Genomic DNA, 17589 nt, shown 5'->3' with positions numbered 1-17589 from the left:
ACAAAGGATGAGATGGTTGGATGGCATCACCGACTCTATGGACATGAGTTTGGGTAAACTCCAGGAGTTGGTGATGGACAGGGCTGCCTGGTGTGCTGCAGTTCATGGGTTCACAAAGAGTTGGACATGACTGAGAGACTGAGCTGAACTGAACTGAACTGAAGAGGTATCTGTACCATCCCCTGACAGTTATAGGTGCAGCATCTCTCTGGAGCAGCCACACTACATATATCTGGGGAAACTTCCAGGCACCTTGACTCTATTATTATTTTGCCCCTGAACAGCAATAGCCTTGAAGACTGGTCATTTGAAACCAAGTTGTAGAAAGTGTTTTAACAAGGTAGGGCTACACCATCCTACATTCAAGGCTGCTGCAAGTATCATAGTATTCAGAGGTGTCTGGCAGTCAACTCTGAATTTGCTCCAACTTCTGTCTTTTGTCACCTTGAACCATAAATGCTTACCTGGAGTAAGATAATGTGAGATTATGTGATATTGCCAGGACAGTTTAAATCTTTAGTTTGAGGGAGGGGTGAGCCACACTGTGCAACATATGGGACCTTAGTTCCCTGAACCAGGGATCAAACCCATGCCCTCTGCATTGGGAGGATGGAGTCTTAACCACTGGAACACCAGGGAAGTCCCTGCTAGGACATTTTGAAAATGAATTTTGAATAGCAAACTCCAAAAGTGGTACATCGTCTTTGAGAATCTACACTCTACAACCTCGAGTCAGTGAACACAGTATTAATATTATTCTCCAGAGACAGAACAAAGGTTGGTATATTTGAAATCACTTGTAGATTTTGGGAGCAGCTGCCACTTGTGTTCTGTTGACTCAGTTGGTCAGAACTCTCTGCATATTTTGAGCAGGATTAATATTGGTAACTGCCTTTTTGATTTAGAAGACACTTAGCAATGTTGTTTCACTGCTTGATCCTTTTTCTGGGCCATTACAAATGTCAAATTGAATCCAGTCAGAAGTTTCACCATGTCCTCCATATACAAGGTGGTTCCACAGAATATCATTTAAGAAATTACCAAGCAATATTGAATCTGATGGTGCAACTTGGAATTGTAAATACTGAGAGCTGTTGATTAGGATTTTGATTTATACACTTCTGAACTCAGGGTGGAAATATGCTTCCTTAGTACTTTGAGAATTTTACACAATATACTGATCTCAGGTAAAGTTAGTAAGGTGAAAGATATTAAAATGGCATGTTTGCAGTCTACTAATGGTCAAGGACACTGCATGAGTTTGCCAAGCATTTCAAACCTCTGCTTCATGGTAAAATAGAATATCTTGACACACTTGACTTCACTGAGTGTAAAAAGAAACAATACCAACCAGAGTGCCATCTCTTCCCCGCAACACACACATTGTGATACATCAACTTGTTTCCTGAAAGAGGAAAATTTAGTAGCCCTTGAGGGGTACAAGCTGAATCTTTCTATTTATCTGGCAGTCTAGATTTGAGATGCTAGTAAGGCTCAAGTGGAGAATTAGGCTGATGGCCCAACAAGCAGTTAAATTGACTTAGGCTCATGAAAAGTGGGTCCTGGATATTGGCATAGTTGAGCTTTCTACTGGGGACAGTTTTAACCAGTACTTCTGACCTCTCTAGTTTTTTTTTTTTATTAAGTTTGACATATAACTGTGTAAACTGAAAGTGTACAACAGGTTACTTTGATACATTTATATATTGTAATATATAAATCATATTTAATATGATTGCAATTGTGATATTACATTACATAATTATAGTTCAATATTGTCTGTATTCATTATGCTGTGTATTAGATGTCTATGGCTTATTTACTATTCATTGCAAGTGTCTACCCTTAAACATCATCACCTTATTGCCAACCACTCTCTATTCCCTGGAAACCACCATTATATTCTGTTTCTTACAGGTTTAAATTTTAGATTTCACATGTAAGTGATATTATATAGCACTTGTCTTTCTGTATTAGTATAATGTGCTCAAGATCCATCCAGTTGTCGCAAATGGCAGGATATCCTCCTTTATTATGGCTTAATAATATGCCACTGTGTATATTCACATCTTTTTCATCCATTCATCAGTTTATGGACATACAATAACTTGACTTTTTTTAAATGGGAAGAAATAAGTAGAAATTTTTCCAAAAAGGACATCAAAATGTCCAACAGGTTCTTGAAAAGATGCTCAATATCACTAATTATCAGGAAATGAAACTCAAAACTACCGTGAGATATCACCTCACACCTGTCAGAATGGCTGTCACCAAGAAGACAGGAGACAACAGGTGCAGGTGAGGCTGTGGAGAAGAGGGGACCCTTATACACTGTTGGTGGGAATGTAACTTGGCCCAACCACCATAGAAAACAATATGGAGTTTTCTCAAATAATTAAAAATAGATCGACAATACGATCCAGCAATTTTGCTTCTGGGTATATACCTAAAGGAAATGAAAACAAGATTTCAAAGGGATACTTGCCCTCCCTGTTCATGACCTATAAATAGTAATCTGAGTTCCTGTGTCCCTAATAATTACACCTCTAGAAAACTATAACACTGCCTTTTAATCTCCATTTTTAATACCCAGGCATGATACAATAATTTCACCCCCACCGCCTGCCCATTTTTTCCTTCCTGGTTTCATCTCTTCACTAGATCCATGACTATTTCCAAACTCCAATAAACCCAATCCCTGTAACTCAGAAGCAAGGGCCTGGGTCCTAAACACTCTATGCAAATATGTTTGAGTTAAAAAAATATGTATATAATTCTTTGTGCTATGGCATTCTGTTGCTAAGCGAGATAATCAAAATATTTAGCAACCAGAACACAATGAGTACCAACAATTAAAGGTGACCTTGCAAGACCTGAAAACTTTTAAGGCTGTAACTGTGCATATCAGCTAAACATCAGCTTTGGCTGTAACATTTCTATCAGAAGAATCCTAAAGATTTTTTCAAACTTAAAGTCATTCATTCAATACATATTTTTTGCAAGCCTACTATTGCCACACACTGTGTTATAATAAGACCTGTGAGCTAAGGCATTTACAAGCTAGTCCTGTAATTATATGAGGGCTGGAAACTATCTTAAATTTCCTCTTAAATCTAGAGAGTTAAATACTCTGGGCTGATAGGGAACTCCAATCCTACTGATTTGCACAATATAAAAGTAATAAGCATCAAATTTTCCTTTTAACAAGATCAGTAGGAGAAGAATTTAGTATTTTCTTCTCCTTTCTAGAGTCCCAAAGAGCTATACAAAAAGACTTAACTAAACCCTTAAGAGTAATGCCTAGAAAGAAGAGAGAATATCATTTGTATCACCATAAGGAAAAGGAACTTTCATATCACTGCTGGATTTAGTATTTTTCTTAAGGAGAACATACGTCAAGCAGCACTATCCTAAATTTTTTCAGATGATTTGATAGTTGGTGAACAGCTGAAACTACAGACATTAGATGAGACAGAAGGGAGAAAAGACATTCAAGGTAAGCACTGAGGAGAGTTTGCATGCCTAATGATCAAAAATTATCCAAAAATCCTGTGTTTGGGGCTCCCACTAGGCTGCGGCCAATTATCCAGATGTTGTGGCCGGACTGAATGGTGTGGGAGGATTTGCTCTGCAGGAAATCAACTTGATGAATTTTCCTTTTCTTCAACATGTAGTACACTGAGTACATATTCCTCTCAGGATTATATTTTTATAGCAAAGCCAAAAAGAGATATGAGTCTAATGCTTTTTTTTTTTTTTCAAATTATCATTTACTTTGGAATCTTCTGAGTAAGTAAAACATGAACTAAAGTATCAGGCATCAGGAAACTCCTGTGAAAGAAATACCTCTAAGAACTTCCTGGATATCAGAATAGTTTTGTATGTCTTAGACCACATGAAAGATTTTGGACGTTGACTTAACTTTATACTATCTTGAGATCCAAGCTTAAAGTGGCAGGTTGATAGTAAGCAGCTTATGAAATGGTGCTGGCTGAATGAGTGGATAATATAGATGGATTGAAGGGGATGCAAAAAGCACATGGTGTGGGTATGGATACTGCTACTTTGTTTTCACTTGAGGAATTGTTTTGCTTGTTTTTTCTTGAATAGTGAGAAAATTTTAGAACTGCTAAATTTAACTGAGGCTTCCCTGGTGGCTCACTGGTAAAGAATCTGCCTGCCAATGCAGGAGATGCAGGTTTGATCCCTGGATCAGGAAGGTCCCCTGGAGAAGGAAATGGCAACCCACTCCAATATTCTTGCCTGAGAAATCCTATGGACAGAAGAGCCTGGCGGGCTATAGTCCATGGGCTCACAAAAGAGTTGGACATGATGTAGCGACCAAACAACAACAATATATAACAGAACTTTCTGTCATACATGTTGACATCCCTGAATACTCCTTATCTTTAACTAAGGGAGTCATCAATTGTTTATTGAAGGTAGAAGCAATTTTGATCCTATTTCCTTTTCTTATAAAATTCTCTTCCCTCATAAATTCTCTTCCTACTGGGAGGACCCAGAGGGATGGTATGGGGAGGGAGGAGGGAGGAGGGTTCAGGATGGGGAGCACATGTATACCTGTGGCAGATTCATTTTGATATTTGGCAAAACCAATACAATATTATAAAGTTTTAAAATAAAATAAAATTAAAAAAAATTAAGTGAATTATTTTGTCTGGTTTCCATCCTGGGGAGGTACCACTGAAGGTTTGGTCAGAGCAGTTGAGAAGGTATAAACAACTTGGCTGAATGTAAAATGAAGATAATAATTGTTTAAACTTCTTTAATTGCCTTAATCATGCTTCTAAAGACTTACCTATGAAGCAAATTATATTTCTAGGAGTAGCAGTGGTTTCACAATCTCCTTCGTGGTCTTCTCTACCATGTATAAGATGTATCCTCAAAGGGGGAATTTTTAAAGTAAATATGATAATCACAAATCTTTGTGCTAAGTTTGCTGATAAAAAATATCCTTTCAGATATTTCATCCAGAGTAGTAAAATAAATTTATTAGACATGTTTCATTTGTAAAGTCACATTAATACTTTTTTGTACTTAACCAATGAAACGAAATAATTTAGTAATGGTACATCTAAATACCATGTATCTGTAAAAACGTGACTGTTCTGGAAAGATAGAAAGGAAGTTCTTTCCTTTGGTTCTTTTCAATTCAGATCATGTTAGCAAAGTGTTAATCTTAATTAATCTTCAGTTTTTGGGGCTCCAAAATCACTGCAGATGGTGACTGAAGCCATGAAATTAAAAGATGCTTGCTCCTTGGAAAAAAGCTATGACAAACCTAGACAGCATATTAAAAAGCAGAGACATCATTTTGCTGAGAAAGATCTGTATAGTCCAAGCTTTGGTTTTTCTAGCAGTCATGTATGGATGTGAGAGTTGGACCATAAAGAAAGCAGAAAGCACTGAAGAACTGGTGCTTTTGAACTGTTGTGTTGGAGAAGACTCTTGAGAGTCCCTTGGACACAAGGAGATCAAACTAGTCAATCCTAAGGAAATTAACCCTGACTATTCATTAGAAGGACTGATGCTGAAGCTGAAGCTCCAATACTCTGGCCACGTGTTTCAAAGAGCCAACTTATTGGAAAAAGACCCTGATGCTGGAAAAGATTGAGGACAGGAGGAGTAGAGGGTGGCAGAAGATGAGATGGTTGGATGGCATCATCGACTCAATGGACATGAGTTTGAGCAAACTCCAGAAGATGGTGAAGGACAGGGAAGCCTGGCATACTGCAGTCCAAGGGTCACAAAGAGATGGACACAACTGAGTGATTGAACAACAACAATCTTAATTAACAAGTTAAATACTTTGGTCCTTGATGAATCTATCTGAGGAAATTAAAAGGTACCCTATTTACATACTCAAACATTAATATTGTTCAGGAATCACTCATTTCATCTTTATAGATTATAGCATTCACCAAAATCCTCAGAAAGGCTGCATCTTGAGAGCCTAACTATTCTTTATTAAACACGTATCCAGTTGTAAGTGCTTTGGGACTTGTTTTTCAAGCTTGGGAAATCAAAATGGCTAAACTTTCTTGATTGTGAATCTTCAGGGAAAGGGCTCAAATTAAGTTAATCTTTTTGTTTTTTGGGATTTTTTTTGAGTGCTGACTAAATGTTCAGTGTTATGCCAGGTACTGCATCTGGAAAGGCAGATAAGTGAAATACAATGCAACCCAGCTTATTTAGAGTCCAGCTATTTGGCACCTGCAAATGGCCAGAATATTTGCAAACTGAAATATATAGAGAAGCCTCCAAAGTGCAACCATTCTTTCCCAAAATGACTCAGAAGATGCAATGTGTTTGGCTAGTTTTCCAAGCAGAATAAAGGACTATTCTGTTTGACTAGTAATGAGGGCTATACAAGTCAAACTTAATAGTGACAACATATTCCAATTTTCATGAAATAGAAACAAAAATATGCAAATAGTTTATTTTCACCAAAATGGACTGAGTTGGGCAAATCTTGTAATTTTGCACTGTTTTTAGAGCAAAAATCTTAAAAGGCTGAAATAGTCCAGGACAAATTTTCCAAGGACTTCTCTTAAACCTTTAATATTCAAATCATTTTCTTTTGGTAAAACCTTGGCATTAACCTCCTCAGTTTTATTTGTTCACTGGTCTTACTCTATCAGATGTTCAGTTGCGGTGCTGCATGTGATCAGAGTAGTTCTTCAGCATCACTTTTATCAACTGCTTGCAATACTGAACATTTTGCAAGATTTGCAATTTCACTTTAAAATTGGTTTCCATTGTATTGTCTGACAATATCAGATAATCTACCACATAAAGATCAACATGTGTGTTGTGTTAGTCTCTCAGTTGTGTCCGACTCTTTGAGACCCCATGGACTGTAGCCCACCAGGCTCCTTTGTCCATGGGATTCTCCAGGCAAGACTACTGGAGTGGGTTGCCATTTCCTTCTCCAAAAAAGTGTAAAATCAAGATGATAATCGTACTTAGCAGCACAGTCGCAATAAAGCATCACTGAGATCTGAGGAAGTATTCTCTTCTTAGGAGTTCCTGCTTTAGACTGAGTTAGCTTCAGATCAACATCAGTTCAGTTCAGTTCAGTTGCTCAGTCGTGTCCGACTGTGCGGATCAACATAGTCTCATACTAAGCAAGAAGAGATACTTGAGTACAGACTAATTTTATAGGAAGTCAGTTCATTAGTGAATAATTTGCATTTGACTTTCATTTGTATCCTCTTAACTTTGGGGACATGGATAAAGGAGACTCGGATAATGAAAATCACCTGTTAAATCAGGATACCGTCAAACCTAGTCAACACATACGTGATTTGATATTTTGTGTGAGAAGATAGTTCACAGCAATACCAACCAAATTAATGTGGTTGATTTAAAGTTAATGCATACTCAGCAGGAGCTAAAAGGTGCTAGAACACCAAGTCAGTTACACCCTCCCCAACACCTGATACTGGAAATTCAACCTAAAGGATTTTATTTCTTTATTCTAAAGTTTTATTTCTGACGTTAAAACACAAAACAAAACAAATGTAGGAGTGAGGTAGCATAGGATGGTGGGTGAACTAATAGGTCTCCAATGGGAATGCCTATGTTCAAATATAATCCCTGCCACTTACTGAGTGACACTGGCTAAATTGCTTTGTCTCTCTCAGCCTATCTTTCTCAACTGTAGAATGTGAGATAATAATTACACCTATCTTGTAGAATATTAAATAAGATAATTTTTACAAAGCACTTAAAATTGTTCCTAGCCCATGAACATCACTCATAAATGTTATTTTTATCAGTCATTGATTTCTTGCCATGGGCAGGTTTCACACTCTTTCCTGAGGTAGGATTCTAGGGATTGAGTAGGACAGTGCAGGGTGGGAAGTAGAGTTGGGGGTTAGAAAATGGTGAGGGACACTGGTTATGTTCCAGTGTCTCCTGGATTATAGTTTATGGGACTGTGAATAGAATTTGTACCCTGCTGTTGTGTGAAAATTGTATAAATCGTAATTATGTTGAATTGGTTCATAGTGCTTTTCAGGTCTACTATATCCTTCTAATTTTCTGTCTGTTCAATCTATTAATTTTTCAGAGTTTGATATTGAAACTCCAACTGAAAAATCTTAATTTATTTACTTCAAAAATAATTGTAATATATAGTGAAACTATATGTAACCTTGTTGTGTATATACCAAGTCTCCTGTAAATGTGTCATCATACTTTCATAATTTAAAAAATAAAATGATGAGGGACAAAATTTTACTTTCTGAGGATTAGATCTGTCTCATGGCATTCCAATTCAATCTTAACTTTTCCTTTTCAGCAGTTTGGACAAATCTCATCCCAAATAATGTTTATTATACTACATCTGTATGTCATTTTACATTATAAAATGTTCTTGACTGAACTGAGAAGAAAATATTCTTAATATCCTAGTTATAATATTTATGTAAGTAACAGCTCCTAGTAAAATTATTTTGTCTCCTAGAACAGAGAGCATGATATGGCAACTGCCAAAGAATACTGTTAAGGGTGTCAGAGCTCCATTTTCCAAGAAATTGCTATCAGAAGAGAAGCAATCACTCAACAGAAAGAGAGACTTTCTCAAGGCTGGCATATTTTGTCTCCAGGAAAAGTTGTTGGGGTGGAGGCTTAGGGCATGATATCTAGGCTGAGAGGCAGAATTTGTCACCTTTTCAGGTGCTGGATACATTATTTTAATGCTGTCTGTAATATTTGGCTTTCTCAGGCCACCCAGCAATGACCCATGACATTTGTTTCTGACCCATGCCATTTGTTTGTTTTGTCACCCAAGTGTACACTTGATATACTGTAGGTCACCATGTCAAGTTTCCTACTTGATTTTGTTATGATTGTAAGATTGAGAAGATAAGGGATGGATAAGGGAAGAGCCAAATCTCTGAAGACAAGGCCTCAACCCTCCATCCTCTGCCTGGAACCTACATTAACACATTAACTTTTAGCATTCCCATCTCATATTCTTTTTTCTTTGTCCCATATCTATGTAAATGTTCCACGCTTTCTTACCCCTGTGTCTTTGCTCATTAATTAAGTCATTTCACAAACATTTATTGAACACCTGCTATGTGCTGTGAACTGTGCTAGGAATTGGAATTATGGTGGTGAATAAGACAAATATGATCCTGGCTTGAAATACTTTTCCCCCCTATTTATCTTTAAAAATATCCACCATTCATCAAGACCCAGCTCCAAGTCCTCCTATTATATGTACCTCTCTCTGATAAACTCAGTCACAGGACCTCTTCTTGCTCTCAATTAGCATTTAATTGATACATTATTCATTTGACTCTTATCATATACCCTGTAGTAATTGTTAAAATGCTTTGGGCTGCAAATACTACCTAGTTATTAGAAGCTGAACCACAAGCAGTCAGGAAGAAGGTGGCCCTAGAGTTGATCTGGCATCTTAGCAATGTTGTTATTTAGGAGCCAAGCTGCTTTGATCCTTCTATTCTGCTTTCGTCAGTGAGTCAGTGCTGTTTTCTCTCATGGTTTAAAAATGGCAGCTGTAGATCCAAGCATTACATCATTATATTACAGTGTCTAAAGCAGGATGCAAGAGGGGAACAGTGACACCAAAAGAGACCCCTCCTTCTATGCATTTTTCAGAAGCCCCAGACAATTTTTTTGTCATTGGCAAAGGGCACTGCAATTTCAATTATTGGTTTAGATCATTTAGAATTCAGCCCCTAGATTTGGACATATTGCTGCCAGAACAATACTGGGGATCTATTAGGAGAGAAAGAATGAGAAATTACTCTTGGCTAGGAAACCAACTTCATATAGCACAGTTTTTATGATTTTGATTTGTATATTTATTAGCTATACAACCTTGGAAAAATTAGCTAGCCTTTCTAATTCTCAGTTAATGCATCTGCAAAATTGGGCATAGTAATACCTATCTTACAGGATAGCTATGGGCATTAAATGAAATGCTGATGGAAAAAATGCCTCGTACATAGTAGATGCTTAAGAAATGTTTCCTATATAAATAGATCAGGCATGGCTAGAAGAGCAGGACTATGACCATGCTCCTAGATTCTGATCTGTAGTTTTTGTCCCAGCTTATAGACATAATTAGAGTGAAGCTTTGCAATGTTGTTTATATGTATAGGCTAAATGATCACTTAAGATTGTAATACATGGAGTTTGGAAAGGAGCTCCCATGACTAAAAATACCTTCTTCACAATTTGTGTGGCTCATTTCTCCTGTTATAATTAGGTGATCCTTAGAAACTATTAGACAGCCATATCTCAGTGCAAATTATGTGATCAAATTTTTTCCCATGATGACTTAGAGTGAGCTGGAGGATGAGATATAGGTCTAGAACACCAAAGAGAATATAATTAACTCAGTTTCTTCCTTCAGGTTCCAGAGCTCAGGATATAATAAATTACTTCATACTAAGATGTTAATATCTAACTCCAATCTACTGTGTTAAACAGCCTAGTCATGTATATAGACTTTCCCATCTAGACAGACTCTGGAATCAGACAGATTTGAACTTGAATCCCATCTCTTACTTAGTGTGTGATTGTTACCACCTTCTGTAGCCTCTTTGGGCCAGTTAGGCACCTGTAAACTAATTGAAAATATTGGGTTTGCCAAAAAGTTCGTTCAGATTTTTCCATCAGATAGTGTAAAAAACCTGAACGAACTTTTTAGTCAGCCCAATAGTAACAAGAAAGCTCATAGAATCTAAAGCATTAAATGAGACTGTATCAAAGCATTTAGCACTTATCTAGCACATGCTAAGTTGGCCCAAACATTCACTATTAGTATTGTCATTTATTAATGTAAATATTATCATCAAAATTATTTATGGTGCAGAAATAGCAGTGAAGATGATCCTACCCTGCCTTGAAGAAATGAGTACATTGAGTTTAATTGGTTTGCCTTAAACCTGCCAGGAAGGTTATGGTAGAGTCAGGGCTGGAATCTAGGCCTCCAGCACAGAGCCAGAGATTCTTCTGCTTGGATTAAAGAGTCTCTCAAAGACCAATATGCTCTTCCTGACCAAGGCTGATTCCTAATGACACAGCTAATTTGTGGCAGCTGTTTTGACAAAGGAACAGGGTTAAAAACACTGTTTTTTTTTTTTTTTTTTTTTAAGCAAGCAATGTATGACACAGACAGACCTGGCACGTATTCCATTCACCACTTCATATTTCTCACCCAGGCTCAGGAGGGATCAAACTTACACATGGACTGGGAGTCAGAAGTGTAGCAAGATGGTCTGGTGCTAGACACAGCTTATCAGTCTTGTTCACTAGTATATGTCCATCCAACTCTTAGAACAAAACCTTTCAGGTGGCAGGTGCTCAATAAATATGTGCAAAATGAATGAATTTGGTAATTTTTGAGAGGTGAATATTTAGTGGTTAGGATTCTTTTTTAGTTTATAAAAATATCATGAACCTACCTGATTTTTGCACTTGGATCATTTGAACTGCATACATCTTGTTCTAAAGACAGAATGTAAAAATGAACCAGCAAGGCTGGGTTTTTTAATTTTCCCAATACAAGCCTGTACTTTGGACAAGCTTTCATTTCATACAGGGTTTGACATTAATATTAGTCTTCTCTCAAACTGCTCACAAATCACTTCCCGCAGTGAGAGCTAATTTTCTATAGGAGCAGCAAAACTCAGTCCTTGGGAGCAAACTCAGCTAGGTCTTTCTGGCTTCTTGAGAAATGAAACAGACAATGGTTTAACTTAAAATTTTTTTGCACAGCACAGATGCGGAGCCTTGAAAAATAAATGGATGAAGCAACCCTGAATTAGGAAAAGATAAGAGTCTCTTTTAACAGTGGGCATTCTATAGTCATGACTCATTATTTTCTCCCTCCACCTCTTTAGGGGCCCTGATTGTGTTTTTGTTTTCTCCTCCATCCCTATTCCCAGGAAACATTTCTTTTCAGTCCTTTAGACTGAATGGTAAATGTAAAATTGCTCATTCATTAATTCACTCCTTTGTCATTTTGTTTCCTGAGTGTTTGCTTTCTGTCAGACCCTGTAAAAACCCTGAGGGGTCAGAGATTTGGGAGGCATATTTACTGCCTTCAAGGAATTCACAATGCCTGTGGGCGTAGACAGACATACAAACAGATGAGTTATAAAGTAACATAGTTAAGTGCTATTACCAAGATATGAGCCAAATGCTGTGGGAGCCCAGTTCTCTTTCCCAAGAGTATCTGATTTATCATCTTTATCTCTAATTCTGAAAGAGAATGCAAAGTTCTCATTAAATGATTTTAAGCCTCAGAAAACAGACTGGAGAGATATTTTTGGCAAAGGACACCTTCCTGTTGTCCCTGAAATAACATTAAGAGGCTGCCTACCCCATCTCTGTGTATGTAAGGCCAGTCTTGCTAATAATAGTAAGACTATTATTACTTCCAACAAATTAATAATGCAGCATCTGGCTCAAAAGGAAGTGCTCCCATCAGCGGGGGTGGCGGCGGGGCGGGGGGAAACATGTCTGCTGTGATACATCAGAAGCAGTTCTGGGGATGACGGTAGAATGACATGGAGGATTACTTATTTTCTGGAACTGCCTCTAAAGCAGTCATCTCACTTGGCATCGCCCATTTAATGGAAACTAAGCACCTGAAAGAATCAAAAGTGAAAGTTTCTATAAGCACTCAGATGTAAAAGTTGTTGGGTCTTCTACCAGTCCAAATGGGCCATTCAGAAGTAGTCAAAATTTTTCAGTTTACAAAGGGTTCCTGCTCAATAGTCCCCATTATTTCAAGGCACCTGAAATCTGGGTTTGAAACTTTTCATGCATGACCTGCCCAACAGTGAAAAAGCTTTAGCAGGTTACCTATTAGGTCTTCCCTGGTGGCTCAGTCAGTAAAGAGTCTGCCTGCAATGTGGGAGACCGGGGTTCAATCCCTGGGTTGGGAAGATCCCCTGGAAAAAGAAATGGCAACCCACTGGATACCTATTAACAAAATAACAAAGCAAAGCAAAAAATGAACAAAAAGTACTTCTACTTCAAAAAAAGTGTTGGAGAACCTACACATGATGAATGTTGAGTTTTTCATGGTATTGTAGGTTATTAACTTTTTTCAATAATTATTTATTTTACTTATTTTTTATTTTATTTTTTGGCAATGTTGTGTGGTATGTGGGATCTTAGTTCCCCACCCAAGGATTGAACCTGTGCCCCCTGCAGTAGAAGTACAGAATCTTAACTGCTGGACCACAGGGAAGTTTTGGACATTTACTTTTAAGTGATGCTTCATTTTGTCTTTCTTGAATGCTGAAATTGGTGATGACACTATTTTCTTGTGGATATTGATGTCTTATGTGGACACATCCTTGGCCAAACTATTGTTCTCTCAGTAATAGTGTGAATAAAGAATAGCATGCTCTTGAAATTGGAATATCATTTATTTTAAGGCCTATTTACAAGTACGATAAAAAAATTCAGAATGTCTGGGGCTAAAGACTGAATACTTTATCACCCAAAATTCAAATGTTGAAATTTAGTTCTGAATACAATGATATTAGATCATTCAACAAGTATATTTGATCATGTAACACTGAAGCTGAAAGAACATTTTCTTTTTAAAAAAACTTTATTGAAGTATAGTTGATTTACAATGTTGTATTAATTTTTACTGTATAACAAAATGATTCACTTATATATATTCTTTTCCATTATGGTTTATCACAGGATATTGAATGTAGTTTCCTGTGCTATACAGTAGGACCCTGTTGTTTATCCATCCGATATATAAAATAGCTTGCATCTGCTAATCCCAAACTCCCAATACTTCTGTCCCTCTCATCCACTTCTCCTTGGCAACAGCCAATCTGTTCTCTATGTCTGTGAGTCTGTTTTCGTTTAGTAGATATGATCACTTGTGTCGTGTTTTAGATTCCACATATGGGCGATATCTAATGGTATTTGTCTTTTTCTTTTCTGATTTACTCTGATTAATATGATAATGTCTAGGTTCATCCATGTTGCTGCAAATGGCATTGTTTCATTCTTTTTAATGGCTGAGTAATATTCCAGTGTGTGTGTGTGTATGTGTGTTTGTGTATACACCACATCTTCTTTATCCATTCATCTGTTGATGGGCTTTTAGGTTGTTTCTGTGTCTTGGCTGTTGTAAATAGTGCTGTGAAACTGAGGAATTTCAATGGGACATTGTAAGCTACGTTTTTGTTAAAAGAAAGAGATACAGTCAGGAAGCCAATTCTCTATTCCAATTATTTACTATGAAATAGCAGTATTAATAGTAGCATCTATTTATTGAACATTTGTTATGTGCCGGGTACTAGGCTAAGTGATTTACATATATTGTCCTTACAATCTTTTAAGTAGGTGTTATTATGTCCATTTCCTAGATGAGAAAGCTGAAGAGAGAGGTCACATGACACAGGGAAGAAGTATGAAGCTGAAACTGGGGCCCAGTACTCTTTACCCCTCACTCATTACACTTCCTCAGGTGAATGTTCAGCAATTGGACAGAAGAAGAACTAGGTTAATGTTGGCAGTGAAGCAGGGCTTCCTTTGAAAAACTCAAATTTCTTACCAGGATCTTCTACTTTGAACAGAAATATGCTAATAACCATCCACCTGCAATACAGGAAACTCAGGTTTTATCCCTGGGTCAGAAAGATCCCCTGGAGGAGGGAATGACTACCCACTCTAGTATTCCTGCCTGGAGAATTCCATGAATAAAGGAGCCTGGCGGGCTACGTCCATAGTGTCGCAGAGTCAGACATGACTGAGCAACTAACACTTTCAGTTTTTTCCCACAACCATTCTTAGGTTCAAATTGTTCACTCTAGGATTTTAATAGATTTCAAAAAAGTGATTGCTCTCAGATGGAATATGTTCATCCTTAACTGCAGAACCTAGCTAAGTTAGAAGTAAGAAGATCTGGGGGAAAAAAAGGCTGTATTTCCACCCCAGTGAATAGAGATGAGGGCTTCATCATCTTTTACTGAAGCTAGGTTTTAACAACTGGAGAGTGTGGAGCATTTTATAAGGAAATACTAGTATGAGTCTACTTTTCCGATTTTGGATGAATTTTGTTCTGTGAAACCTGTTTGTCTTAAGTTAAATATGCTAGGAAATGGATGCTCATTACAGAAGTTGATTATTTCCTTTGAGACAGTGGTTTTCAAAATGTGATCCTGGAATGAGGAAGGGCAGCATCATCTGGGAACTTGTTATGTGTGCAAATTATTGGGCTTCAGTCTGAAAATCAAAGACTCTGGGTGTGGAGTCCAGCAGTCTTTTAATAAGCCCTCCAGGTGACTTTTGATGCTCATTATGAGATGGCTGGATGGCATCACCAACTCAATGCACATGAGTTTGGGTGAACTCTGGGAGCTGGTGATGGACAGGGAGGCCTGGTGTGCTGTGATTCATGGGGTTGGAAAGAGTTGGACACGACTGAGTGACTGAACTGAACCGAACTGCTTAAGAACCACTGGTGTGAGATATCCTTGGGACAGGGTTTATATGTCTGTTTATATGTCTCTCCCTAGTCTGTTTACAAGAACAACTATATTGTTTCAGTGAACAAATAGACAATTTGTAGTGTGTAATTAGTAGACACAGCAAACTTCAGTAGAGAAAGAGTCTGTTCTCTCAGTTTCACAGCCCTGCTCTAAAGAAACTTATAAATCTTCCTCCCAGGACTGAGTGGGAAGACAATTATGTAGTATACCCCTGACGCATGCTAAAATTTGAGAATCATTACTTTAAGATTTTAGCTAATTATTCCAGTAGCTGTGATGATGGTAGATTAGGTTTACAGGTTTGGTACAGTTCTGAAGTTTACACAGAAAGAATTAACTTAAAACAGGAAAAATATAGGAATTTAGGTTCCTTTGCTTTTTCCATAAAACCATGAATGTTTCTAAAATTATTGTGTAGATATGGAAAGATACCAATTATGTAGGGGGGAAGCAATTTTCAGAAAACCTGTATAGTATGGTTACATTAAAAATAAAAAATTCTTCTGTTTGTATGTTTGCAAACGCATAGGAAAAAGAATTCACAGCAAACCCTTAACAGTGGCCACCTGGGGATAGTTAGGTGGAGTGGTAGCTGCTTTTAAATTTCGCTTTATACACTTCTACTTTTGAATTTGTCACAATAAATATATATTATTTAAAGATATATTTTAAAATGAGCCCATTTTTAATTGAAAAATAATATCCACATGATCATTCAAATAGTACAAAAGTGTAGGCAAGGTTAATAAATGTTCTTAAACTTTTAAAGTTAAATACCTTTGAAAGCCTATTTCTTTTACAAGTGACAACAGTTTATACATAGAGTGAGAGAATGCTTCTAAACACCACAATATTTTATGGAAACATTGTATCTTAAGTTAGAATGAATAAAAATCATGTACACAAGAAGGGGGAAAAAAGCAGGGCAAACATTCAACACTCATATCAAGTATGTATAAACCTAAAATATAATAAGTATGAAATAAAAAGAAGTGTTCCTACTACTTGGGCTGGCTTCTTTTTTCACCAAGCTCAATTGCTATTAAATAAAGCTTGGTGTTTCTGTCCACGTTCAAGGAAACAATCACAGTCCTCAGCTACAGTGTTTCCAGGCACTGAAAAGGTCAAGCACTCTGTATTTTCACAGCATCCTGACATGGATTGGCAGTTTTCTGAAGCTAGTATTCTAACAATCTTCAAACTAACAATGGTCAAATCTCCAAGCTCTGCCTCACTCTCTTACAGGTGTCAAAAGCTAACAACTCTCTTTTCTATCCTTTCTGGAAACAATTCACTTTTTTAGTGCTGCTAATTAGATTTGGAGTGCAACAGCAGTTCTTTGCCTTCTTTTCTTTAATATTCACGGCAACAAAGATTTTCTGGTTCTCTCCCATTTGTGTTTATTTTCCTCCTAAATGTCTTGCCAATCAGGGAAAAGCTCCTTGTGGAAACCAAGTTACCAAAGTCACTCAATTGACTTCCCCTTCTTCTAGATGAATGGCTTATGTCCATAAAAAAGAGGGTTCGTTATCATAATACTTCAGGTTTAATATTTCCCAATCTACTATAGGCCTTCACTAGCTTTACATTTAATGCAGACTGCTTTTAAATCATGCTTTGATTTTTCCCCTCAAAATGTTTTTAAAGACATTTAAATATGACAGGCCAGATTTATTTAAAGAGTAAACCAGTTCTCTCTTCTGTAGCACATGTGCTAAATTTGGAAAAATATGGAGAAGATTAGAAGAGGAAGGATGACATGTCAATTCACAAAGGATATCATATATTTTCCTTACTGGGATAGTAAATATCTATCCTAAATCAACAGCTTGCATCATATACAATGGTAAAACCATAAATATACTTCTATTAAAATCAGAGATAAGATAAAAATAACTGCTATCACCATTACGATTAAATTTTAATTTCCTGGCCATTGCAATAAAGCAGGAAACAGAAATAAGAGATATCAATAATGGAACTAGGAGATACAATTCATATCTGTGAATGAGATTATTCCCTAGCCAAAGAGAATCTAAATAAAATACATTAA

The 17589-nt window shown here is 37.0% G+C and overlaps 1 pseudogene; it reads left to right on the top strand.

Annotated features, from left to right (window-relative positions):
• Nucleotides 1–17226: 17226 nt before the first annotated feature.
• LOC113888267 lies at nucleotides 17227–17325 on the top strand (annotated as a pseudogene).
• The last annotated feature ends 264 nt before the right edge of the window (nucleotides 17326–17589 follow it).

Source organism: Bos indicus x Bos taurus, chromosome X (genome assembly GCF_003369695.1).
Source record: "Bos indicus x Bos taurus breed Angus x Brahman F1 hybrid chromosome X, Bos_hybrid_MaternalHap_v2.0, whole genome shotgun sequence".
NCBI classification, from domain to species: domain Eukaryota; kingdom Metazoa; phylum Chordata; class Mammalia; order Artiodactyla; family Bovidae; genus Bos; species Bos indicus x Bos taurus.
The sequence above is the reverse complement of the archived record's forward strand: the minus strand, read 5'-3'. Positions and strand labels throughout refer to the sequence as shown.